The 25,805-nt window shown below is 48.8% G+C and overlaps 1 long non-coding RNA gene across 1 annotated transcript; it reads left to right on the top strand.

Moving 5' to 3' along the window:
• Window positions 1-2,399: 2,399 nt before the first annotated feature.
• LOC122457478 lies at window positions 2,400-12,785 on the top strand. Its single transcript, XR_006277012.1, has 3 exons — window positions 2,400-2,704; window positions 11,173-11,261; window positions 11,446-12,785. It is a non-coding gene; the product is annotated as an uncharacterized LOC122457478 (long non-coding RNA).
• The last annotated feature ends 13,020 nt before the right edge of the window (window positions 12,786-25,805 follow it).

The raw sequence follows: 25,805 nt of genomic DNA, 5'->3' as shown, positions 1-25,805 counted from the left end.
GTACAATAAGGCACTTATGGGGAGTGGTTTAGAACTGTCCAGAAGGGCTGGGGCAGGAGAAATGGGGCCTGTCTTCCCAGTATTGGTTTAGGTGAAGGGCTTCTCTGAGGAGCCTTCCCCACCCAGGGGAATTCTTGCAACCAGCAGACTTCTGAGAGCAGTGAGGGGGACAGGGTAGGATGTTGGGGTTCAGGAACGCCTATAGTTTGGAGAGGTGGGGGAAGTAGATCCAGGAGAAGGTGAAGAGCTGTCCTGCAGCAACAGTCCCAGGCTTTGGGGCAGAAGGACAGGCATGGCTGGGCTGGGCAGGGTGGCTGGAGCAAATTCCAGGAAGAGGAACAGAATGAGGTAGAGCCAGGAATGGGGGAAAGAGAACAGGGGCACAAGCCGGTGCACAAGCCAGGCCCCTCGCTCTCACCTCTGGTGATGGAGATTGAGTCAGAAGGTCTGTGAGGAGGAGCAGCAGCAGCAGCTGCTGCTGCTGCTGATGATGATGATGGAGGAAGCAGCAGGTGTGGCAGCTGCAGAGGAGACTGGTTTGAGGCCTGGGGCACAGCGAGCAGTTCCCCAGGTACCTGGTGAGTCACCTGTGACTAGGGGAGAGCCTAGTAGGGGGCTGGTGGTGAAGGGGGTCGCTACTCTTGTGGAGCTTGGATCGAGGGAGGGAGATGGCTGTGGAACGGAGGAAAGTGAGCAGGTTGCGATGAACCACCCTGATTGCACCACAAGAGTCTCACAAGCAAAAGGGGATGATAAGACAGGCAAATTTACTGCTTGAGCTCTCTGGGAGAGTGGGACTACTGCAGAGGTCAGTGTTGTATGGATGCAGCACAGCCTGGGTCCTCTCAAGAGCTGCAGCCCCTAGTACAGAACAGGACAATGACAATTGAGGGGTTAATCCGCCACTACTGGGTGGGGTGGGGGTATCTTATGCAGAGGGCTTGAAGCAACCAGGAGGACGGGGTGATGGCCAATAGGTAAGGCAGGAGGCTGAGTTTGGGAGGTGGGATGGGGGAGGAAGGATGGAAGTGGGGTACAGGGACAACTAACTGGTGATGGGTGTGGGGGCATATGGTCTGTTTGTGTTAAGTTTTCCTAACAACACCAATGCCAGAAAGAGCTCTCTTACTCGATAATCTTGTATTGAAAGTCATGGGGTTTGTGCCTTCAGACCACATAGCAGTAATTCGGCTGCCGGGGTCGAGGGAGGTCAACCTCTGCTTTTGTAACAACTCCCTAATGGAGAGTTCTTGGAAGCCGTATGAGAAACAAGATAGTACCTTATGAATTAATTGAGAATTGGTTAAGGTAGGAAACAACAATACTGACAAGGGAGGAAAAAAGTTATGGCTGGCTGGGCATTAGACATATTCCCCTGTCCACTCTGGTTAAGCTGTGGAGGAGTGTGGTAGATAATAGACTAGTGCACTTGCCCAGTTTGGTGGAGTTGGTAAGGGAAAGGGGTTATGTTAACTATGCGGGGAAGCCCCACAGCTGTAAGGGTCTGAGGAACACTTTGCAGGCAGTTATTCAAATGTTCAGGAATATGGCCATGGGGCAGCTCTGTGCCCCAGAAGGGATAAATGCTTGTGATGCAGGGTTTAGGGGCACAGTGAGGAAGGATGTCTTGGGAGAGCCTATCAGGGATGGGACCCTGATTCAGAGCCAGGACCATCTGGGACCCTACATCCAGAATCAGCTGCCTCAGGTGTGGCTGGGGAGGGCTTAGAGGTGGAGAGCTCCAGTCAGAGAGAACTGGTGAGGCTGTGGAGGCAAAGCTCAGGGGGCAGGCAGGGGAAGGGAAGGCTCTTGGTTCAGAGCATGCCTGGGGAGTTTGTGGGTCAGCAGAGGACATCGGCTTGGAGCAGGGATAATGCCCCGCCCTGTAGGACCAGGGAGGTGGAAGAGCAGAGCTCCAGTGAGTCCTTAGAAGTGAAAGGGGAGAAAAGGGAGGGGGAGGTACCTGCAGGGAGAGATGAAGAGGAGAAGGTGGGTTTGGTGCTGGAGCTGTATCAAAAGGGGTACAGGTTGGTAGGCCCCATGCAAAGAGCTCTTCTGGTAGGGTCTCAGCAATAGCAACTGGTGGGGCTGATGGGGAGGGAGGAGCTTCCTCTCCGCAGTAGCCCTGGGCTGCTGTCTCCGCACCTATTCCCCAGACAGCATCTCCTTTCTTCCCAGGGCAACTCCATCTTCTGCTCTGGATGAGGGACAGCTCACAGAAGCCCCTATCATTCAGAGCTAGAGGGGTGGTGAGGTAGGCAGGTCCTAGCTCAGATGAAGGGGATTCTCTGGGGCTGGGGGCCCCTGATTGTTTCCCCTCTCCTCTCCTTCTGGGACCTGTTCTCTTACCTATAGAGTTGAGCAACAAGTTTTTCCCTCTGGCCAATTGGGTGGAGGAGATGGAGGCCCAGGAGTTGGGTGGGGAGACAGGGGTATGTAGCTATCTTGTTGCAGTGACAGAGGCTTAGCAGATGTTGGAAGGAAGGGGAGGGCTGTTGTCTTGCATCAGTATAGTCTCTATTTTTGACTTTTACATGTGTGTGGGTTTTTTAATGTTTTTGTTGTGTTGTCTGGACTTTGTTGTTTTTTTTGTGATGCTTGGAGTGTTTCATAAAAGATCTCCAAGGCCCTGCTGACATTCTAGGGTTCTGTTTTGTGGTCCGTGCAGTGCGCGAAAGGACCACTGCAGATGGCTGCTTTTTGGGTGATGCAAAATCTTACCGCTGAAGCTTCTCTTTATTGCTTTGAATTAATTTACTGGTTGTTTTAAAAATCCCTAGATATGTAACTAGGCACTTTTTTATGAATAAAAGATAATAACTCAAGGCAATAGTTGCCACTGATTGATTAATCAATTAATATTTAATTAACCTACCACAAAGTTGCATTACACTTAAATAAATATACATGGCAGGAGTTCTCTAGGGGACAGCCAGCATTGTTTAAGGAATTTGCTCTGAGTTCCTTACATTGCTCCTTAATCAACTCCTTGTCAAAGCCCCTGTGTGGCCCAAACAGACTCTTCAGTTGTTAATAAAGAGTAATGTAAGTTCTGAGGATTTCTTGAATGAATCCTGCCTGTGCCTGCAGAAATTTCACATAGGTTATTGATTTATTGCGGCAGGTATAGATCTGCTGTTGTTTTTCTGGCACGTCCACACTAATATATTACGTTCTTGTTTTGTTTCTCTGATCTCTCATCTGAAATTAGAAATAATGGCTCTTGGATGCTGCGTGCCTATGTGTGATATCTAAATGGAACAACTGGTTCTTTTTTGACACCTTAAGATGTTGTTCTGTGATGGAGAGCTCTGTCTGACTTGCGCCCTTTCATTAAGCACTCCACCTTTGTCGGAATAACTCCTGCTTGTGGCTTTCAGGTAAACTACCTACAAAGTTTGGTCTGGCAAACCAGCCCCAGTGGGTTTCCCCAAGGATTTGGAGAGTCGGGTCTTTGTTCCACCCCACATCTAGGAAAGGTTACTAGACTAATAGGGAGCATCTTTGCTGCAGAGTCAGCTCAAGTGAATTACACTTGAATTACTCCTCTCATGTTAACCTAGCACAAGTGAGAACAGCCATGCTAGAAATAAGGGCACATCTACACTATAGCAGCACAGCTCTGGTGCTGCAACTGTGCCACTGAAGAGCTGTGCGTAGATGTTTCCTACTTCGATGGATGGGATTTTTCCATCAGTGTAGTTAATCCATCTCTTGGAGGTGGTAGCTAAGTAGACAGATGAATTCTCTGTTGACCTAGACACGTCTTCACTGGAGCACATTGCATGGTTCTGAGCACAGCAGTAAACTCAGCCACTATGGACTGTCTCTAGTCTCTCTATAAATTGGTTGGTGCCTTCCAGTCTGGAAGCGGGGACTAGGTAGGTAGCAAGAACGTACGACCCAGGGGGAGTTATGGGAAGGCACTGGAGGACCAGCAGCACTCAAGGGTTACCAGACTGCCTTCGCTGTACAGCGTGGTGGTGGTAGCAGGTAACGGGTTGGGCTCATTTGGGCTTTAGCCTTTACCCCTAGCTGCACCAGCCAACTTGAGTCATTAGCACAAGTGCACATGAGTGAGGGTTCGTGCGCGGGGACTGGGATCAAGTTAACAGGAACAACCAAGATATAACATGAGTTAACCTTGCTGTGGAGACAAGCCCCAGGTGGCCAACGCAAAAGGATTTCCACAGTTCATTTCTTCCTTGCTAGACCACCCTATCTGACTCTGGTCTCTGTCAGCTGTTACTGTGGGTTATGGAGAGTCCAAGACAGCTGGATCCTAGCCCATAAGACCTGGAAATATAGGACCAGGACCTCAAAGTGACTTCAGAAACAGCCAAGGCATCAATGGAGAGAATAAAATGCCAGTGAAATGGGCTCTTGTTGAGCCTCCTCATCCAGAAGGTGTGTGCTGCAGGTCTGTCAGGGCCAATAACGTGGGCAGTCTGACCTACGGGTTGGAGCCCGGAGTAGCACCATGGTCAGGAGTCATGCCAAGGGTCACAGCCAGAGTCAGAGCCAGAAGTCACATCAAGAGACAAGCTGGAATCTGAAACTAGAGTCAGAGGAACAAGGCAAGATAACTTGGAGGAAGCAGGTACTTGGTCTCTGCTGCAAGTAGCAACCAGTTGCTCAGACAAGGGGCATGGCCGGAAAGGGCAGCTTTATGTGAAGAGGAGTTTTATAGTGGTCTGCTGCTAGTCTGATGATCCTTGTGAGTCAACCGGTGCAGCCCCTGTTTGTGGACTATCAGCTGCAGTTTCCTCGTCCGCCCCTGCAGCGTGGTGGTACGGCTCTCGCTGGGTGACTCTGCAGGTCTGGGTTCAAGACAATATCTCGCGTCTGAAGCTATTTTGTGTGGTCCTTGTAGTCAGCTATCACAATCCAGACTGAAGATGACAGGAGTGTGATTCACTGTGGCTGAGCCCTCATCTGGAAGATACTGGGTGCATCCTCCCGGCCAGCTACAGGTGGGAAAAGACATGTCTCACTAAGGTTTCTATTCATGAGTCTAGGAGCAGCAGTGACTCCAATGCTATGAAATTGTGCATGGTCTTGATGAATAGAGGGCAGAGGGAGTGGTTAAGGCACAGGATGCAGACTCAGGAGATCTGGGTTCAATTCTGCCTCTGCCACAGACGCTCTGTAAGACCTTGGGCAAGTCACTTAATCTCCCCAGACCTTAGCTGCCTAAGTGAGGTAACAATCTTCTCCTACAGCACGGGGACATGAAGCATTTAGGGTATTCTGGTGGTGATGGGGTGGCAGATCAACCCCGGGAAGACAAGAAGTCAGCATACCCTCATTTGTTTGGCTTGTTTGTCTCTCTGCCAGCATTGCCTCTGCCTTCTCTGGGGGTTAAACTTGCTCCAGCTGCTTATTCATCCATTGCTGTCGGGGGCCCCGGGCACTTCAATGGTGCTGCCCCTGCCAACTGAGAAAAGGAGCTGCAGCTAGTCATCCTTCCCTGAGAAGCAGGGAGCCATTTTTAGAGAGGGTCTGATCTCGTTTTGCTCAGTCTCATGCTGCAAAGCTGGAAGAGGGAAAAACCCTTCCTTTTCCTCACTCTCTAGCTCTTATTTTATATCATCCCTGCCTGCTGCTTCACTGTGTCGCTGGAGTTCCTGAGCCTGCTTGTTTTCCATTTGCTGCCTCCCTAGCAGAAACAGCTCTATTGTGCCCTGGAAAGCTCTGCTCCTTGTAGCTATAGCCAGAGAAGCACTTGGTGCCATCTGGCCTGTGTAAGAACCATTGCCAGGTAGGCAAGGGAAAAAACAAAACCATAGGCTTGGGAGGGATGGGGACTCTCTGACTTGCAGGGCAGTGGGGATAAGAGACAGTTCCTCCTCAAGCAAGGAGAAGACTGGAAATCCAGGTGAAGGGGCAAGGAAAACGCTGGGGAGGGTGGAGGAAGCTGGCAGCATTTGCATGGGGTGCTAGTAATGCAAAGTGCTGGCTTGTTCCCAGGAGCTCTTTGCAATTGGGTATCTTCCTCCTTCAGTGTTTCACTATGAAACAGAGCAGTCTCTGCAGGGGAATCCTTGGGGTTATAGGAGGATGGATCTGGCTTATAGGACACTCTTGCAAGTGCCCATCATCCCCTGGATGTCCTTTCTGCTGCTGCTTTTCAGAAACAGTCCCCAGCTCCAGAGTTGGGTGCTCCAGTGTTGCTAAATCTAAGTGTTAAAAAATCATAAGGTGGAGGGGGGCCCCCTCGGCCAGTCATGAGCGTAGCTTAAAATATTTGTTGGGGGGGAGAGAACCTTGGGGTTCTTATTTACCTGCTGGTGTTGGTATGTTTAGGGGGTCATGTTTTCAAGGTTTTCTTTGCAACCACAAAGGCTAGCAACTTACTTTAGATTTTTTTTTTTTAAGATGAGATTCCCGTGAATCCGGAAGCTGGGGCCTTAATGAAAGTACAAATATAGCAAAGCTTCTGATTAAAAGCTGCAAGAACTGGCAGCACTGGAACCCATTCCAAAATTCAGGCCCAGCTCTTCGTCCTGCCTGTGGCAGCCTCACTGCCTTTAGAATTTCTCTGATTTCAAAGGTACCATTTCTTCCCCTCCACCCCCCACAATGTCTTTCTGAAATGAGGGGCTCCTGGCTCTCCATAGGAACTGTTTAGTCCAGGAGGAGAACATTAACTGGTAAGAAGACCTAAACCAGAACAATCCAGAGGCATGGCCCCTGTCTTAAATAGGAGAGTTCCTCGATTCCAGGTCCTGGTTCTCCCCTCACTCCCTCCTAGAACTTAAGTCGATAGAGCCAAGCCAGGGTAAAAGTGGCATATATCTGCAGCCTCCAGGCTGTGGCAGGGAAGGGCAGCTACGAGTGAATACAAAGGTGATGCCTGTGCACTTTTTATTCAAGTTTCATGATGGCACTTGGGTTCCTGGGAGCTTGCCCCGAGGGCCTCTGTGTTGTAAATTGGAGGCTTGGTTCCATCTCGATATAAATCTGTAGTAACTCCATCGCAGTGTAAAGCTGAGGCAAGTGAGAGGAGAGTTAGTCCCTTTAGGACCTCAAGCCCCCTTAAGGCACCCAGTGCATGGGAAATCATGTCGCTGTACTTTCCCTGGATGTTTGTTGCTGTTGGAAAGGAGAGCGCTTCCTCTGGCAAACATCAGGGGCAATTTCTTGCAGTGTAACTCACTGGATGGAGCGATCTAGATAATCGGTTTCGGAGTAGCAGCTGTGTTAGTCTGTATTCGCAAAAAGAAAGGAGGACTTGTGGCACCTTAGAGACTAACGAATTTATTTGAGCATAAGCTTTCGCGAGCTACAGTGGGGAGATTTATATACATCCCTACTGTATTTTCCACCAAATGCATCCGATGAAGTGAGCTGTAGCTCACGAAAGCTTTAACAAATTTATTTGAGCATAAGCTTTCGTGAGCTAGAGCTCACTTCATCGGATGCATTTGGTGGAAAATACAGTAGGGATGTATATAAATCTCCCCACTGTAGCTCGCGAAAGCTTATGCTCAAATAAATTTGTTAGTCTCTAAGGTGCCACAAGTACTCCCTTTCTTTTTAGATAATAAATCATCAGCTTTCCCTTTCTGCTTGGCTACTCCACTGCTCTCTGTTCCTATGCATCTGGGCTGGCCTTGGCGCATGCTGCTGCCCATGGCAGAAAACTTGAGAATTGCTCTCCAGGGAAGAGATGGCATGACCGTTATCGCTTGTCTTCTCCTTGCTGCCCTAGTGGGCAGAGACTTTATTAATGGCACTGACAGGCCAGCACAGAAAGCTGAGAAGTCTGTAACTCCAGCACCATGTGGTTAGATATTTAGGCAGGGCCAGAGAGCAGCAGCTCTTTCAAACTGAGAGAGAGAAAGGATCTGGGCCCTGACTATTTGGGGTCATCAAAGATCCTTGCCGCTGCCAGCTAGACATCTTTTGCAAGAACAGGGATGACAACCCAACTGTCCTGGGCTAATCCCAGCATGCATTCTAGCTCCCAAAATTGCCCTGATGGTTTCAGTTGTGTGCGGTATTCTCCTTTACTCCCTGCCCTAGACTCTCTGTGCCTGCCACTATAGTCATTGGTTAAGTGTTTTGTTGGATACTTGCCTCAATTTAGGTCACTGTTGACAAAAAATGCTGTGGGATCTGCTAGAACCAGGCTGTCGCTGTCAGGACTCTGGGGGTTTAGTTCCTGCCTGGAAATAGCACTGCTATCATGTTCCTTGGTAGTGTTCCATCCACATAAGAACCCAGCTTAGTTTAGGATACCTCACAGGGCAAGATAGAGCAGGGAAGTCTTGTTCCGCCACATCAAATGCTTCAGCTACAGAGCTTTGTACTCTGCTGTAGAGCAGAAGTGTGGGCTGGTGTCCAGGCACTGGTCTGGGATTCAGGAGACCCGCATTCTGTTCCTATCTCTGCCACAGGCTGCCTGGGTGACCTTGGGCAAGAGGCTTAAGCCAACGCTTCTTATTTATTTATTTTAAAGCATCCACTCATTTTGGGTCCCCAAACTGAAACCCTTTGAAACCTTATTTTCAGAAGTGCTGGGCCTCTCCAACTCAAGCCGAAGTCAATTGGGGCTGCAGGTGCTCTGCACCTCTTGAAAATTGGACCCAAAGCGTCTGCTGCTGGGGGTGTAAAAAATGAGGCACCCATAGTTTAGGCACTGCTTTTGAGGATTTTCCTTCTCTGTTAAATGAGGTTTGATACTTCTCGACCTCTCGGAGCAGTGTCGTGAAGGTAAATTCATGAATATTGGCATGGCACTCATCACAATGCAGAGCACCAGAGAAAAGCCTATATATAACTCTTGGAGAGGGCTGTTTTAGTACAGCAAGGAGAGGCAGTTGCATGTTGTTAAGAGTGCTCCATATCTTTATACGTGTCAATAGCTCATAGGTAAGGTGCGAGTGGATGGCGCAGAAGAATACGTAGCACAGTTCCTGGGTTTCTCGGGACCCATGCTGTTCTCTGGAACTGGCTTCCTCTGGGCCCCTCCCGACATGGGAGTTGTAAATATGTTTGGAGCCAACACGTGTCCCGTAGCTCAGTCTCCAGGGCAGAGCCTTGATTTAACCTTGCAAAACAGACCTGAGAGCTTACTACTCCAGCACAAATGCTGCTCCTCTGGCCTTACGCTGAGGGGAATAAAATCAACTAATGTCCCATTCGTCCCAGGACACTGGGCCAGTAGAATTTTACAATGCTGCCTTATATGGCTACGTCAGCACTGTTTCTCGTTCAGGGACTTCCCTCCTGCTCTGAAAGGAGCTATGTGATGTAACAGCATCTGTCCTAGGCAGCTACCCCTGCTAATTCTCTCCGGGGATCTCTAGCTGCAGTTGCCATAACGACAGAATGATGCAACCCTTTATTGCTGAATGGATACACAAGCAGTGTTAATCACCTGCTGCCCCTGTGCAACCATAGACATTGATGATGGGGGGGGGGCAGCCCATATGGGATTGTTGCATATGGGATGTTTGTCTCATCTAGTCTGAAATGTCCTAAACAGTGGGGTTCCCAGTCCTTCCCTGGTATTCATCCCACTACATACCATGCCTGGGAAAAAGAAAAGGAGTACTTGTGGCACCTTAGAGACTCACAAATTTATTTGAGCATAAGCTTTCATGCATCTGATGAAGTGAGCTGTAGCTCATGAAAGCTTATGCTCAAATAAATTTGTGAGTCTCTAAGGTGCCACAAGTACTCCTTTTCTTTTTGCGGATACAGACTAACATGACTGCTACTCTGAGACCACAGGTTGAAAACCACTGTCTTAAAGCTTGAGTGTATGCAGTAAATTGACTGGCATTGCTATTCTGAAGTGAAGTATTTGTTCCGGGATAAAGTCCCTGAACAAGGCCCACATAGGGGAGTTATTCCGGAACAGCAAAATTATAACAGACTAACAGTAGCAGAATAGTGGCAATTCTTCATCCAAAAAACTTCAAAAACAGACTCCAGTGAGAAACTTCAGAACTGGAATTAATTTGCAAACTAGACACCATCAAATTAGGCCTGAATAAAGACTGGGAGGGGATGAGTCACTACAAAAAGTAATTTTCCCTCTGCTGATGCTCTGTTTCTTGTCAACTGTTGGACATGGGTCACCTTGCTTGCATTGGCCTCATTAGCACAGACCTCCCTGCTTGGTAAGGCAACTCCCATCTTTTCATGTGCTATAATATATAGTCTGCTTACTGTATTTTCTACTCCATGCATCTGATGAAGTGGGTTTTAGCCCACCAAAACTTACAGCCAAATAAATGTTAGTCTCTAAGGTGCCACAAGGACTCCTCGTTGTAATAGCAGAATATTTATTCCAGAATAACCCCAACCCCCACTTTGTAGAAAAAGCCTTAATTTCATCTCTTCTCTCCAGAGGTTTGTGTGGTGGGGTGTCTTTTGTTTTCCAAGGGATTTTCTAGTCTACTGAACCTCACTTGGCCATTACATTTGCCAAGGGATTGCCTGTTGCAGCTGACGTTGTTGTGATGGCTCTGCTTTTGGAAAAGATCTTATCCAAACTGAATGTCCGAAACACTCAAGAGTTTTCATTGCTAAGTGTGGTTTGGCAGATCTGGGATGTATACAGGAGCATGTTTGTCTGGGACGTCCTGATCCTCTATAAATCTGTTCTTTACTGTTGAGGAGTAAGCCAATTATAGGGTCAGCATATGTCATAAAGCGTTTGGGACTCAGGAAATCTGCATTCTGTTGGTGGTTCTGCCACATCCTTGCTGTGTGACCTTGGGCAAGTCACTTAATCTTTATGGGCCAGACTTTCAAGGGAGCTCAGACTTCCAAAGAGATCAGCACCCAACAGGCCGAGCACCTTTGAAAATCTGGCCCCAGTTCTGGATGCTGTGCCCTTCTGAACCCACTGGCAAATGGTGTCTGAGATTTCCCATGCCTAAAATGGTGACTTCCTAATTGAGGGCTCTGATTCTGCAAACACATAAGTAATCTGTTCACGTTACTTGCTCCCGCTAACATCAGTGGGGCAGTTCACGTGAGCAAAATGACTTGTGCATGAGTGCAAGCAGGATCAGGCCCTTAGGTAGGCAGAATCAAATATCCTGTTTTGCCATTTGGTAACAAAGTAGTGTTACGAGGCTTCCTTTATGGCAGGCTGTAAACTGCTCTGCAAGGGGAGGTGAAAATTTTTGTTGCTATTACTGTTCTCGCCAGGTTCAGTAGGAAACAGGGTGGAGGAAGCCGGGAAAATTATCAGACTGTTGCCATCACTGAACAAAAAAAGCCAGCTAAATTCCTGCCAGGTTTGTGCAGAACCTCCCAGGGTGATGGTCCAGATCCCAAACCTGTTGAAGTTAATCGACTGCAGCGGGCTTTGCATCAGGCCCAAACTGACTGATTAACTGTTACAGTATGCTGGAAACAAAAATGAAGTTCTCTCTGGCATTGCTCCTATTGACTGGGTTCTCCCATCACTGGCTTTTTCAGACTACGGGAGCTGGTTGGGTCATAGCCGTGTTGTGAAGCTCACTGTCTTTGTATCTGGGAGAACGTTGCTTTGCTCCTTTACGTAAAGTGTGTCCAGATGCCAGCATGAGACAGGCACTTCATGGAAACGTCTGATTGCTAACAGACGGCACAGGCATGCAGGGCTAAAAGCCACCTGCACAAACTCCTTGGCAGATTCAAACCGAGGCTGTCTCCCCAGTCAGCTGCAAGCTTACTAACTGCTGACACTTCAGCACCAGCTGTAAGAGACTTGGCACTGCCAAGGTGTTTGCTTAATCTCTAGGGGCAGAGTGCAGGCCTTGTCATGTCATTTTGCTCCCTGCCAAGCCTGGCATCCGGTGACTCAGCAAGGGAGCTGCTTGCGTGTCAACTTCATCACCGAACATAGCACATGTGGGGCCAAATCCATCCCTGGTGGAATACTGCTGATTTCAGGAAAGCACGACTGTGTTGTATAAATTACATACATAGGCTGCAAGCAGAGGGTCCCTTCTGTTTGTGGATCACACATACATACACCCCAGTATCCCGCACAGAAGGCGGGATCAGTTGTCTTTGTCTCCTGGCACCATTCCACCTGTCTCTAGATTTGCAGGGAAACTCAATGCTCTATGAGTAGGATGGGATGGGAGTGGACTGGGGAAGAGGCAAGGACACCCATGCACTCTGACTCCTGGCAAGCAACAATAAATCCTCCTCAAAATTAATGCCGCTTGGGGCTGCATTGGCCTTTTGGGAGAGATGGGACTCGAACTTCCTGCTTGCTCTATATGAATAAATTCCCTTCCTTCCTAATGGGATGATCCAAGGGAAACTCTGAGACACAGAGGTCCCATTTCCTGCCCCCCTCCCTCATGCCTCCTCCTGGGGTTTTTTTTGGTGGTTTGTTTGTTTGTTTTTTTCCAAGTGTATGGGGTGTATCCTCTAAGATGATTGTCAATAAACCACCCTATGCCCAAAAGGTAGTGAAGTGCCTCCATGAAGCATTTTCTTCCTTGGAGCAGACTTTAATACTAATGCCCTGGTTTTACTACTGCCCCATTAGATGAGAGTTGTGGCATTTATCAATGAGATCCCATCCTCCAATGTTCCTCAGCCTGTGAGCTGCCTCTGTGATTCTGATTTCAAATTCAGATCAGCTGAGGCCTCTTAGCTTCTGCTCCACCTGCTTATTAGAATCAAAGCTCATTCACCTTCCATCAGGTTGTGGGGAAAGAGGCAAGGCTCAAATCGGACTCAATTTTACCTTTCTGCCTCTTAGTGCAATTAATTTTGTCTTGGTGGCTGTGGACCAGGGCAATTAAAATCCTCTCTGACTTCAGTATGTCCATTTCTCAATTTCTCCATACCAAATGTTCCTTTGTATGCACACAAGGGGCAGCAGCTGGCTTCACTGCAGAATTAAGTAGGATTCTCACCTGGGTGTTACCCTAATCTACCTCCTGTCCACACACAACCCTCTCAGGCAAGTTTAGAGGTGCTTTAATCCTGGGCTAGCTGAGGGTGTGGGTTAGAGCCTAGGTACCACTTTGACCCTCACTGGCCACTCTGCAGTGCGGATGCTGGCTAAACTACTTTATTAGTATTTGTATTATGGTAGAGCCCAAGTCCTGGACCAGAAGGCCAGGCTAGGCGCTGTTCAAATATGCGGGGAGGGGAGAAAGTCTCTGCCCCAAAGATTCCAAGCGTGAGACGAGAGGAGACAGCCTGATGGGATGGACAAGAAAACAATAAGACAATGTTGGTCAACATGATGCACAGTGGTCTCCGTGCACCAGGGGCTTAACTGTTGTCAGTTTTTTGGAGGCATCACAGCAAAAGAGAGCCTTAAGGAGGACAATGAAGTGGCTTTGCAGATGTTTGTGGGGTGTAACTCCCAGCTGTGAAAGACAGGCCCTCCATTTACCTGATCGCCCTAAGGGTATGTCTACACTGCACAAAAAAACCCTCAAAAACCTGCAGCAGCAAGTCTCAGAGCCCAGGTCTGCAGCCTCGGGCTTGTGAGACTTGCTCGAGGGCACTGAAAATAGCCATGCTGACATTTTGGAGGGGGTGTTGCAGCCCAGGGATGGAGGTATGGTTGCTCTGTATAAATATATCAGGGAGGGAGAAGCACTTCTGAATCTAAAGGACAAAGCTGGCACAAGAACCAATGGAGATAAATTGGCCAGGAATAAACACAGGCTGGAAATGAGGTGGTGGTTTCTAACCATCAGAGGAGGGAGGTTCTGGAACAGCCTCCTAACAGGAGTTGTGGGGGCAAACATCTTAATTAGTTTTCAGCGTAAGCGGGATAAATGTATGAGTGAGGTTATATGATGGGGGGGGGGGTGCTTGTGTTGGTGGGGCAGGGCTTGGCAGCCCTGGGGCATCCCTTCCAGTACATGTTTTATGTTGCTAAAAATGTCATGATTCAGATGGTCACCTGCAGGGGGTCAGGAAGGGATCTTTTTTTCCCCCCAGTGTATTCTGGGGTTGGGTTTTTTTGTCTCCTTCCTCTGAAGTGCTAGAGATGGCTCACCGAATGAGATGGGCCAGTGCTCTGAGGTGTTTGGGTGGCTGGTTCTTGCTCACATGCTCAGGGTCTAACTGATCCCCATATGTGGGGTCAGGAGGGCATATTCTCCCAAGTCTGCTAAATAGGGTGGTTTTTTGCCTCACTTTGTGGTGTGGGGTGCAGTTCACTTGCCAGGACCATCTGGGTATATATCACTAAATAATTTCCCTGCCATTGTGTGTGTGGGGGGGGAAGTGGGGGGATGCTCAAGCACTAGTGCACCTCAGTCCCTCCTGTTCCCTGCCTGTGGCCTGTACCAGTCAAGTCTCCTGAGGGCTGTAACACTTTTGATCCAATTTCAGTTGTTGAGTTTAGTGGGTGGTGTTGGGGCCTGTGATATTGGGGAGGTCAGACTTGATGACCTAGTGGGGTCTTCAGGCCTTAAACTCTGACACCACGAAGGTGGGCCTCTGAAAATTTAACCCGTGGGCAGAGGAGGCTGGCAGTATGGGGCGAACGGAGGCAGGAGCTGACCTTTTGATACTGATTGAGAGATCAAGGGTAGAGGTGGGAATAGGCCATGAGGGGCCATATAAGCTCTGACTTTAATGCGGATAGTCCTCCAGTGCCTTCCACCAATTCTCCCCCCGCCCCACCTGCCCAGAAGGACACATTCACCCACAATTCACTCATAGAGTGGCTTATTTCACTATAACACCAAGTAGCATGGAAATGTGCTCCTCTGAGCCCTAGCAATGCACACAGCGGGGTGCATGCTCCTATAGACACAGCAACTTGAGTGTGGCTGCTTACACTCCAGCAAGGCTAACCCGGGCACCGATCACCCAAGTTAACTCTGCAGGGAAGGCATCATACCTCTGTCTGTCTGTCCGTCCGCCCCCACCCACCCCTTTTTTTTGCTATGATCTGGATAGCTTCCTCAAAGTCCGGGATTATTTAAATCCAGGGGTTTGGGTTGGCCACTTCTCTGCTTTAGGGGATAGCAGAGACCTTGAAATCTGATCCAGATCACACTTTATTAGCTAACGGGTTCTAAATCTCTAGCCTAGTAAATGCTGCCTTATCTGCACTAGGGTTTTAAGCCTTGTCTAAACACAGGTGCTACATATGTTTAAGCTGGTCTGACTTTCTCATGTGGGCGAGCTCTTGGAACATGTGGGTTAGAACATGTTTCAGCACAGCTTGAAATCCAAGCCAAGGCGAGCACTGAAACAACCCATAAGGCCCATGTTAGCCTCATGTTAGGGGAAAACGGAGGTCCCAGCACACGTCAGCAGTGAGAATGCTCCTCCCTAAGCTCTAGCAGCTAGACCATGCTTTCTTATCCCGAGCGAGGCAAGTGGAGATTTCAGTGGAACGGATCAGCTGGGATGGAATTTCCACCTTGTGCCTTCCTGGCCCCCACTGAGGCTGGGATCAGCCATGTCCAATTTACATTTACAATGGGGGCGTCCCACGACGCGCTCCAACGGAGTTCAGCTGTGCAGTGCAGATGGGACTGAACTGTACTTTGTGTGGCCCCCCCCAGTCATGGACTTTTGCCTTCTACTTAGATGGGAAGCTCTTTGAAGCAGGGAGTGTCCTTTTATTCTGTGTTTGTACAGCACCTAGCACAGGGCAGGGGTGGGGGATCCTGCTCTGTGACTAGGGCTCCTAGGAGCTACTGCGATGCAACTGATAATCCGAGGTGCAGGCATTGTAAACCCCATGCAGTCCCCTGTACACTGCACAACTGACCTGTGATTGGTGGAGGGGAGGGCCTGGAAGGTCACTTCTGCATGCCAGCCAGGTTCCCCAACAGGTTGAATTTGGCTCATGATTTAGCTTAGGGTGAAGAGTCAGGTGCTGGAGCAGCTGCTGGAAAAGGCTCGTTCCCCTTCAGGAATGACAAACTGCTTTCCATGTGCCGGCTGCAGATTACCGGCTCCAGCCTATTCCCCCAGCCCTAGCATAAAGGGAGCTATAAAAGAGGTTAAAGTCACCTGACTCGTATCATTACCAGTTGGAACGCTCCCCGGGGCCTGCCTTTTACACCACAAGGGACTTGCTGAGCTGGTTCCTTCCACACCCCTGTTACCAAAGGCAGGCTGTAAATCTGTACTGAAAAAGGACTGGCCAATATGCCAATCCCTCCACTCCCTATTCAAAGTGTTAATTTCCAGGGCCATCCCTGTGCTCCAGCCCTTCCTGTTCTGTTCAACTCCCCCTCCCCCCAACACAGTTTGCATTTCAGTTTCCAGATTAAGAATGAGCTCAAAAAGCTTTTTCCCTTTCTGCTGTATTATACCAGATTAGGGCTCCCATGAGAAAACCCTTGGCTGCTGCCCAGAATAGTATGGGATCCTGCTCCATTATGGGATTAGTGTCAGGGGGGCGTGGGGGGGCACGGAAATCTCTCTCCACTCCTGTAAAACTTCAGCCAACTGTTTGTCTTGGAAGAAGAGAGGGTCCCGCCAGCAGGAATGTGTTCTAAAATGCAGATCTCACCCGTGATTCAAGCTACAGGAGGTCCCATCCCAGTGAGGAGCAAGCATTGCCAAGGAGATCTCGTTAATGGGGCGGGAAATAAGGAACCACTCCAAAGGGCGGTTGTGTCTTTGCGAAGCGAGGAAACGGGCAGAGGGCCGCCAGTGGCTCAGAGTGGCTGGCTGGCTCCTACAAAGCATGTCCATGCAGCGGTGTCCTGGCCCATCCGGATGCCGTGGGCCTCTCACCTGTTTGTGTATCTGTGCAATGAGTGTCAGCTCCACACCCAGACAGCTGGGAATTAAACCCAAGACACTGCAGCACCTGGTACACAAACTGTCCTAGCGGCCTCAGAGGAATAACCCACTTAACTGCTACTAAGTAACAAGCTGCTACAGTCACTGGGGGAGACATGGTCACGTGCGCTTAGCCAGCATGTTACTAGTGCATCCAAGAGTTTTAAAAGAGCTGATTGAGGACCTCACTGAACCATTAAAGTTGATTTTTAATAATTCTTGGTATCCTAGGGAATTTCCAGAAGACTGGAAGAAAGTTAATATTGTGCCAATATCTGAAAAGACTAAATGGGATGACCTGGGTAATTGTAGGGCTATCAGGCTGACCTCAATCCCAGACAAGATAATGCAGTGGTTTATATGGAATTTGATTAACAAAGTATTAAAATAAATTTATATTTTCCTCTTTTAAATCAGGATGGGTTTATGGGAATTAAATCCTGTCAAACTAAGTTGATCTTTGTTTTTGCAATCACAAGTTTGGCTGATAAAGGTAATAGTGTTGATGTAATATACATAGACTGCTGTAAGACATTTGACTTGGTACCACATAACATTTTGATCGAAAACCTAGAAAGATATAAAATGAACATTGTACACATGACATGGATTAAAAGCTGACTGATAGGTCATAAAATGTAATTGAGAAGGGGGAATCGTTGGGTCCCACAGGGATCAGTGCTTGGTCTACACTATATAATGTTTTTAATGTTCTGGAAAAAAATTAATGATCTAGAAGAAAATATAAAATCATCACTGATAAAGTCTGTAGATGCCAAGAACTGGGAGAGTGGTAAATAATGAAAGGACAGGTCACTGATTCGGAGCAATCAGGATGGCTTGGTAAACTGGGTGCAAGCAAACAACATGCGATTTAATGTGACTAAATATAAATGTGTGCATCTAGCAACAAAGAATGTAGGCTGTACTTACAGGATGGGGGACTCTGAAAGATTTGGGAGTCATAGTGGATCATGAGCTGAACGTGAGCTCTCAGTGTGAAGGTGTGGGTCAAAGGATGCAATCCTTGGATGCATAAATGAGGGAAACTTGAATAGGTGTAGAGAAATTATTTTTCTCTGGTATTTGATATGGGTGCAACCGCTGCTGGAAGTGTATATCCAGTTCTGGAGCCTATGATTCACAAAGGATGTTGATAAATTGAAGAGGGTTCAGAGAAGAGCCATGACAATGATTAAAGGATTAGAAAACCTGCCTTATCATGACAGGCTCATTCAATCTATTTAGCTTAACAAAGAGACGGTTAAGGGGTGACTTGATTACAATCTATAAGGGTTTATTTAGGGAATAAATAGTTGTTAATGGGCTCTTCAATCTAACAGAGAGAAGCAATTCAGACCAATTCACACTAGAAATAAGGTGTAAATTTTTAATAGTGAGAGTAAATAACCCTTGGAACAATTTACCCGTGGTGGAGTCTCCATCACTTGACATCTGTCAATCAAGATTGGCTGTTTTTCTGAAAGATCTGCCCTGGGAATGGTTGTGGGGACAGTTCTCTGGCCTGTGTTTTACAGGGGGTCAGATTAGATGATCACATTGATCTCCACTGGCCTTGGAATCGATTGATCTAGTGCAGTTGGGGATTCCCAAAGCACCTGTCACTGCTTCTCAGCTTTATTGCTGGGAACAGGGCTTTGTGGCAGATGCCAAACGAAGGCATGGCATTGTGAGATGGCTGTGCGAGAACTGATTGCTACTGGGAAGCTTTCTGTCCGTGCTGGAGACAGTATGCTGTGGCCAGTGCGGCTTCAGTTGGCCCTGAGTTGAAGATCTCTATCCACGTGTTGCAATAATGGATACAAGAATGCTTCCAAAGCACCTTGAATTGCTGTGGGGTGCAGATGTGGAAGCTCAGACAGCCTTTATGCTGTAGCTTGCATAGGAGGCCTCATGCAAGAAGTTAAATCACTTCCCCATTCCTCAGTGTGTTTGGTTCCCTAATGGAAGGAAGTCAAGCAAGTTTTATTTCCCCAGGATGTTACAAATTAACCTTGGCTTCACCAGCACTATATAGGACAGCGTACTGTAACTGTCTGGAGTATAGTGGCACTGAGAGGCAGGCCCCTTTGTGTCAGGGGCTGTACAGATACAGAGCCAGGGCAGATTTGTCTGTGGGAGGGACAGTCTTTGCCCTGAAGAGCTTACAGTCTAAATAGACAAGGTGGACAAAGGGCAGCAGGAAATACACGCCCAGAAAGGGGAAGGGACTTGCCCAAGGTCACAATAGCAGGTCAGTGGCAGAGCTGCAAATAGAACCCTGGTCTCCTGAACCCCAGGTCCTCCAAATCACCCCAGCTGCTGTATACTAACCTAATGTATCAGCTGAAGGACAGGGCTGCGTCTACAATCAGCTGTTGGGTGTGATGGTAGCATTTCCTGAAAGCGCTCAAAGAGATGCATGTGGGGGTAGGGGGAAATCTGTGCTGCAGCCTCCTCTGGGGAGGAGCACAGCCCCAGTTTAACAGCACCATGCCCAAAGGTATAGATTGTAATCAAGATGTAATGAAGATGTCCTTAGCCAAACCCAAGAGTAAGGGGAGTCTGGGATAAACCAGAACGTAAGTTTCACCAGATATTGGAAAATGCTGGGTATTGTATAAATCAAGCTATGCAGCAGTGAAGGAAAACCCAGTCCCTTTAAAAGGGGTCAGAGACCAGTATTCTGCCCTGGGTTTACACTGCAGACTGGAACCCCTGCACATGGGGGGAGGAGTAGTGAGATCCTGAGACACTGTGCTTGGAGGCCAAGGAATTGGAATAGTCCCATGGCAAATTCATCATAGGACCAGAGCAGCACCACTGCTCATAGCCCAGGGTAATCAGCCATGTGATCCTTTGCTAAACTTCCCCAGGACGATTGTGTTCTGTGGTGAACCCTGCTGATTCCCCACCCCCAGTGGCTAGAAAAGCATCTTGAGAGCTATAATGCTATCCATGCAACAGGGCTGATAGGCTCCTCTGGGAAAGTGAAATCCTGCATGCAGAGGGAGCACAGACTTGTGAGTCAAGAGATCTGGCTTTTCCTTCCCTTCACTGCCTGTGACTTAGTGGGCCTGCTTCTCCATTGACCTCATTCACACCTGTGTGAAGTCCTGCCCCTCTGGTCTCATAGTACAGGATAATAAAGGCCCCCTGAGTCGGATTTTTCTCTCGCTTGATTTACAGCAGCGTAAATGCCCTGATTTCAGTGGAGCTATTCCTGCCCTGCTGTGAGGGGGATCAGAATCAGGCCGAATCTGGGACCTTGGGACATTGCTTCCCCATCTATAGGAGGAGGATAAGGGTACTGACCTGTCTCCCAGAAAGGGCTAAGACATAAGAACAGCCATACTGGGTCAGACCAAAGGTCCTTCCAGCCCAGTATTCTGTCTTCCGACAATGGCCAGTGCCAGGTGCTTCAGAGAGAATGGACAGCACAGGTAATCATCAGGTGATCCATCCCCTGTCGCCCGTTCCCAGCTTCTGGCAAATGGAGGCTAGGGATACCATCCCTGCCCATCCTGGCTAATAGCCATTGATGGACCGATCCTCCAGGAACTTCTCTAGTTTCTTTTTGAACCCTGTTATAGTCTTGGCCTTCACAACATCCTCTGGCAAAGAGTTCCACAGGTTGACTGTGCATTCGTGTTTATAAAGTGCTCTCACATCCTCAAGTGGAAGGCTTTGGAGAAGGGTGGAGTGTCATTGCTGGGCTGAAAGGTTCTTGGGACCACACAGTAACCAGCCATTCCTATGCATGTTCTGCTCATTTCCCCCAAGGCTGACTTTGGTCCCATGGGTGTACAGTGGCATATGAGCCTTGGAACAGGTGGAGATAGCTGGCTGGTTTGTGTTACAGTTTAAAAGCCATCCCAATTTTAACAACATGAACTTGATTTTCTTTCCAACCTCCCGCACAGGATGCTTCCAGCCCAAGCCCCTCCTTCGTGTTCATTTATTTATCAGCAGATTTGCTTTGCCAAAGAAATCAACCCAGACTTTTTTGATTTTATTTTATTTTAAAGCCACAGTCGGACCTTCAGCTCCTTCTGACTTCATCTCAGCTGGAGGGAATGGGACATGGCAGGTCTGCCAGGCCAAGATCCTAGGGCTCCTTGTGCAGCATCAGGGTCCCTGGAACTCCCTGCCCTGCTCACCCATTGTGCTTCTGTGTGGCACCTATATGTGCCAGGCAGGGTCAAACCCTTGGCACTGTGAGCTCCTTTGCCTCCCCGCAATCCTCTTGGTTTAACAAGCCATACAGCATGAAAGCCATTTGGGTTTGTTTGTGTTGCTCTTTTCCCAGCCTTTAAAGAACAAGGCCAACTCCTTGGGTTGCCCGGGGTTCCCAGCTGTGATTCAATCCCACATGCCCACATTCAAGGGGTGGCAGCGTGGTGGGGGGAGAGGCATGAATTGGATCTATGCTGCTTCCTGTTCACAGGGCCCCCACTGGGACAAAACTCAGGGTGCATGGGGGGCCTGGGGACTTGCACCAGCTTGATGGATAGCGTAGCTGTTCCAAAACATTTCCCGGCATTGGAATCCAGAAGAGGAGGGGTCCCCTCTGTTCAACATATAAGTACTGCTCAAAGCAATAGTGGTGAAGATCCATGCACGGCCGCAGCTCTGCTCTGCAAGGGCTTAGTGCCTCCATTATGGCCATTGGCTCTCCCCAGTGCTAAGTGGAGGAGACAAGAAAGTGGTTAACCCTCAAGCTGTCCGGTGCCAAGAAAGCATTTTACCAGCATCTCTCATGATAGCCCCGGGGTTCAAAGGAATAATAGCTGGACAGTGCACTAAGCCTCTCTGAGGGAGGAACATATGGCAGGTAGTTAAATGGAGAGGAAGCATGTCTTGTCACATACCAAGGAGTCAGGCCATGTGTTCCCATGCAGTAACCTGGGTCTCTAGGGCTCAGAGAATGACAGAGTGGAGATGATTCTGGAGCTATGGATGATTCCAGGAGGAGGACTGTGGGTTACAGAACAAGCCTTATGGACAGTTTGCATTGGGGCAGTGTTAAAGGGATGCCCAATACTGAACATGACCAAGGCCCGTAATGCGAGCAGGGCATGGATTATATGCCTATTTCTGCCTGTACACCAAATGCATCACCACTCTGCCTTAGTTCCCCCATTCAAGAGGGATGTGTAAGCCAGTGGGGTAGCGCACCAGCCCCTCAGGGGTCGATGCCCCCTCAGCAGTGTTTCAGGCCCTTCCCTTGTGGGTAGAGCAGATCAGAACCCCCTCACCTCTCCCCAAGCAGTTTAGTTAGAGTTTGCCAAAGTGAAACGTTCCATGGAGATGGTTCCATTTCAGCTCAGTGCTTCTAGAAAGTGGGCACAGTTCTGACAAAAACGTACCTGGATTTCCTGCCAGCCCACCCACCCTCTGCAATCCAGGCTTACAGGGCTCATCACTCCAGGGCAACCCACCAGGCAAGACTGCCCCACAGCCAGTCACTGCCATTCCCCTTAAAGAGACTGGAGATTTTTGCTTGGCATTCCAAATCAGAACCAAACCGGGCTTCCACAATAGCAAAATCCTCCATAAGGCAGGATCTCCCTCCCCTCCACCCAGCACATGCTTTATTGGTTAAACAGAAAACTTGGGCAAAGGACCAAAATATAGTAGTTCCTCCTCCACCCAACATGAGCGCAGTTCCCAGAGGCTTTTCCCTCACCTCTCTCAGGCCTTTGCCCTGGCCTAGTGCCCCCACGCTGGAGCCTTTCAACTCCCCCTCTCTGTAGTTCCTCCTCTCTGGGAGTCATGCAATAACCACCTTCCCACCTCTTCCCTGCAGGATTTTCACTGTCCTTAATAAGGACCAGGTGCTCTTCAGGTGATCATCTGACCCCTTAGAGACAGCTGATTAGTCACAGCTGGGGCTGGGCCCCTCTCCCCTTAAATGGGCAGTCATCCAGTGACAGGATGACAGACATTTCTCTTCTGCTGTTCTTGTCTCTCCTCCTCATCTCCTCCTACTCTTGCCTTTGCCTTTTAAATTCTTTCTCTCTACTTGTATTTACTTTTGGCTTTTTATAGGCACAGTGACAGCTGTAGTTAAGGGGCCCACAGGTTTTCATTCTAAAAAGTCCTTTCCAATGTCTTATAACTTGCAGAGGTTCTTGCTTGTCTCTCTCACCAGCAGTGGTCCAAGAAAAGATATGATCTCACCCACCTTGTCTCTCTAATATCCTGGGACCGACACAGCATAAAGGTTGTGGCTGACATTTCTATTTAGGAGCTTATGTGACATCACCATGGTATCACACAAACGTGAATAAATAGAGCCTCTGGTGCAGGGAGATGATATGATAATCCCCATTTCACAAATGGAGAAACTGAGGCACAAAGTAAGCACTTGCCCAAGGTTCCACAGGTAGTTTGTGAGAGATCTGGGAATTGACCTACCATTTCCTGTAGGCCAGGCTTTTGCTTTAACCACAGGACCAACCTTCCTGACATGTCTGTTCTTCCAGGAGTGATTTTTTTTCTATTTAACTTTGTGACATGCTTGGGGATAGAGTTGTGTGAGGGACCACTATAGAAAAGAGAGTTTTCTTGTATTGTAGCTCCTCCAAGTTCTATTGATTGTGCAGAAACTTGTCATTCAAACCAGTAGCGTAGCTAGGAGGGGAGTGGTCAGGCGGCACTCCAGGTCTTCAGCGGCTCTTCGGCGTCAGGTCCTTCATTCGCTCCAGTTTTTGGCGGCACTTCGGTGGCGGGGGGAGTGTCCTGCTGCTGAAGACCCGGAGCACCGCCAGGTGAATACAAGTGGGTGGCACCTTTTTTATCTCCGCTCCCCCTGTTTTCTCCACCTGGCTAGTGCATGTAGGATAGTGACCTCTGGTAAATTTCCCCCTCCCTGGAAGAGGTCCATCTTTGGCTGTTTGCTTTGTAACTTGGTCCTTTCTGGATTGTACTTGTGCCATTAAGGCTACTAGACAGTAAGTTACAAATGTTGCCAAAATGAGAAATCACTTGTATTGAGTGGGGCCTTCAACATTTTTCTATGAGAAGAACTGGGACTGTCCCACTCCTCACGGGAGTCAGAAGTTCCAGTGCTTCTCTGGAGGTCCCATCAAACTTCTGTACAACCTAAGCTTTCACTGTCTAAAGAGGGGAAGCAGTTTCTACCCTTTGCTGTTGTAAATACAACTTTCTGATGCTGAGCCAGCGCTCTGAGAGACAGACTGACTCGATAGCTCTAAGAGGCGTAGCCTGCCCCATTCAACTGTGGAGCCTAACGACAACAATGTAAATATCAGTGTAACCCACACACCTTCTGGGGGTGGGGTTCTGTCCCATCAAGTGGCACTGAGACCACTTAGAGCGAGAGAGAAAATGAGTCTGCTCTACAGCGTTAGCTAACAGTCAGTTGGTTTTTAGCTCATTCAGTAGAGGCTCATGCACTAAGCTCCCGAGGTCCCCGGTTTAATCCCAACGACAGGGCGTTACATTAGCATGAATGTTTTCATTGCTGATCATTTTAGCAGAAGACTCCAGGCCTTCTGGGGTTGTGACAAGAGCTTGGAAGGCTCCCACTTTATTCCCTCAACATTTCACTCCACAGCATTTTATATTCTAGACTCCTGCAGGAATCATCTGATTACAGCAGTGCCACCAGTGGAAAGAATTATCTAGTGCCCCATCTACTGTGGGTGGGAAGGGCTGTTTTTGGCTAAGGGGGACAAGGCACAGACATCTGCTCTGATCAAATGTGCTTGGGTTTTTTCATGACCACACACAGCCTTGGCTTGGAAAGGTTTTATCTGAAACATGCAGTAAATTGTGCGGATCTAGGTATACCGGCTTGGAAGGAAGAAGGGCAGAGCTAGCTTGGATTTATATGTGTGATTTTGAGGATTCTAGTTATTTCAAACCTGGGGATTATTCTTACTCAACCATCCCTCCTGCACGATGATTCTATGCCCCATCACGTATAACGTGTCCCCAGCTGGATTTCTCTGCTCTGCATATGCACTCAGGGATAGCTCTGTCATTATCTGTGATCATGATTATTATATTGTTCCTCTGACTATAAATAACCTCATCTGCTCCCTCCTCCCACTACTACAGCCTTCCTCAGAGTCACTTGGCTCTCTGTGTGTCTTCAGCTGCGCTGCATTTGTATGTGTTCCCTCCGGCAGGCAGAAGGGCAGCCACCCATGCATGCTGGACTCCTGCCTCTTAGCAATCTGGAAATGGACCCTGCTACTTTCCCTTTTCCACCCATTTACTCCATGCATGACTGGAAATGCTGAAAGGCCTTTTCTCAGATCCAGAGAGAGAGCTTACTGCAGATCTAGCAGCAGGAGAGAGACCCACTCCGGTGGTTCTGGCATAGGTGCCAACTCCGTGGGTGCTCTGGGGAGGAAGCACCCATGGGGAAAAATTAGTGGGTGCTGTGCACCCACTGGCAGCCAAGCTCCCCCCCCACTTCCTCCTCCACCTCCTCCCCTGAGCACACCGCGTCCCCGGTCCTCCGCCTGCCTCCCAGCGCTGCCTGCCCGGCTGCCTCCAAACAGCTGTTTGGCCACTCCTGGGACGGGGGGAAGGAGCAGGAACGTGGGGCACTCAGGGGAGGAGGCGGGGCTGGTGTGGGGATTTGGGGAAAGATTCGGAATAGAGGCAGGGAGGGGGCGGAGTTGGGGCAGGGATTTTGGGGAAGGGGTTGGGATGGGGACAGGGCAGGGATGAGAGGGGTGGAGTCAGGCTGGGGCCGGGGGCAGAGAGGAATCGAGCACTCACCGGAGGGAGCAGAAGTTGGCGCCTATGGGTTCTAGAGGCCCACATACCGGACCGGAGATGTTGGACTCAGGAGTGGTCTATGCGGATGGTATGGATTCTGTATACACAATGGGGCAGGAGCCCACAAACAGCTTGGCAAGCCCTGCTCTTTCAGGGCTGCTGTGTCAGCTTCACACTCATAATAATTGCTCCTAAAAGACCGGTGAGCAGTAATAATGTCTGTCAGTGATTAGCTTATAAAATATTAATTCACAATCAGAATTCTTGGCATTATTCAATCAGTGGATCCACAGCACTTT

The sequence above is a fragment of the Dermochelys coriacea genome, chromosome 25 (genome assembly GCF_009764565.3).
Source record: "Dermochelys coriacea isolate rDerCor1 chromosome 25, rDerCor1.pri.v4, whole genome shotgun sequence".
Lineage (NCBI taxonomy): Eukaryota > Metazoa > Chordata > Testudines > Dermochelyidae > Dermochelys > Dermochelys coriacea.
This window is presented reverse-complemented; position numbering and strand designations above follow the sequence as displayed.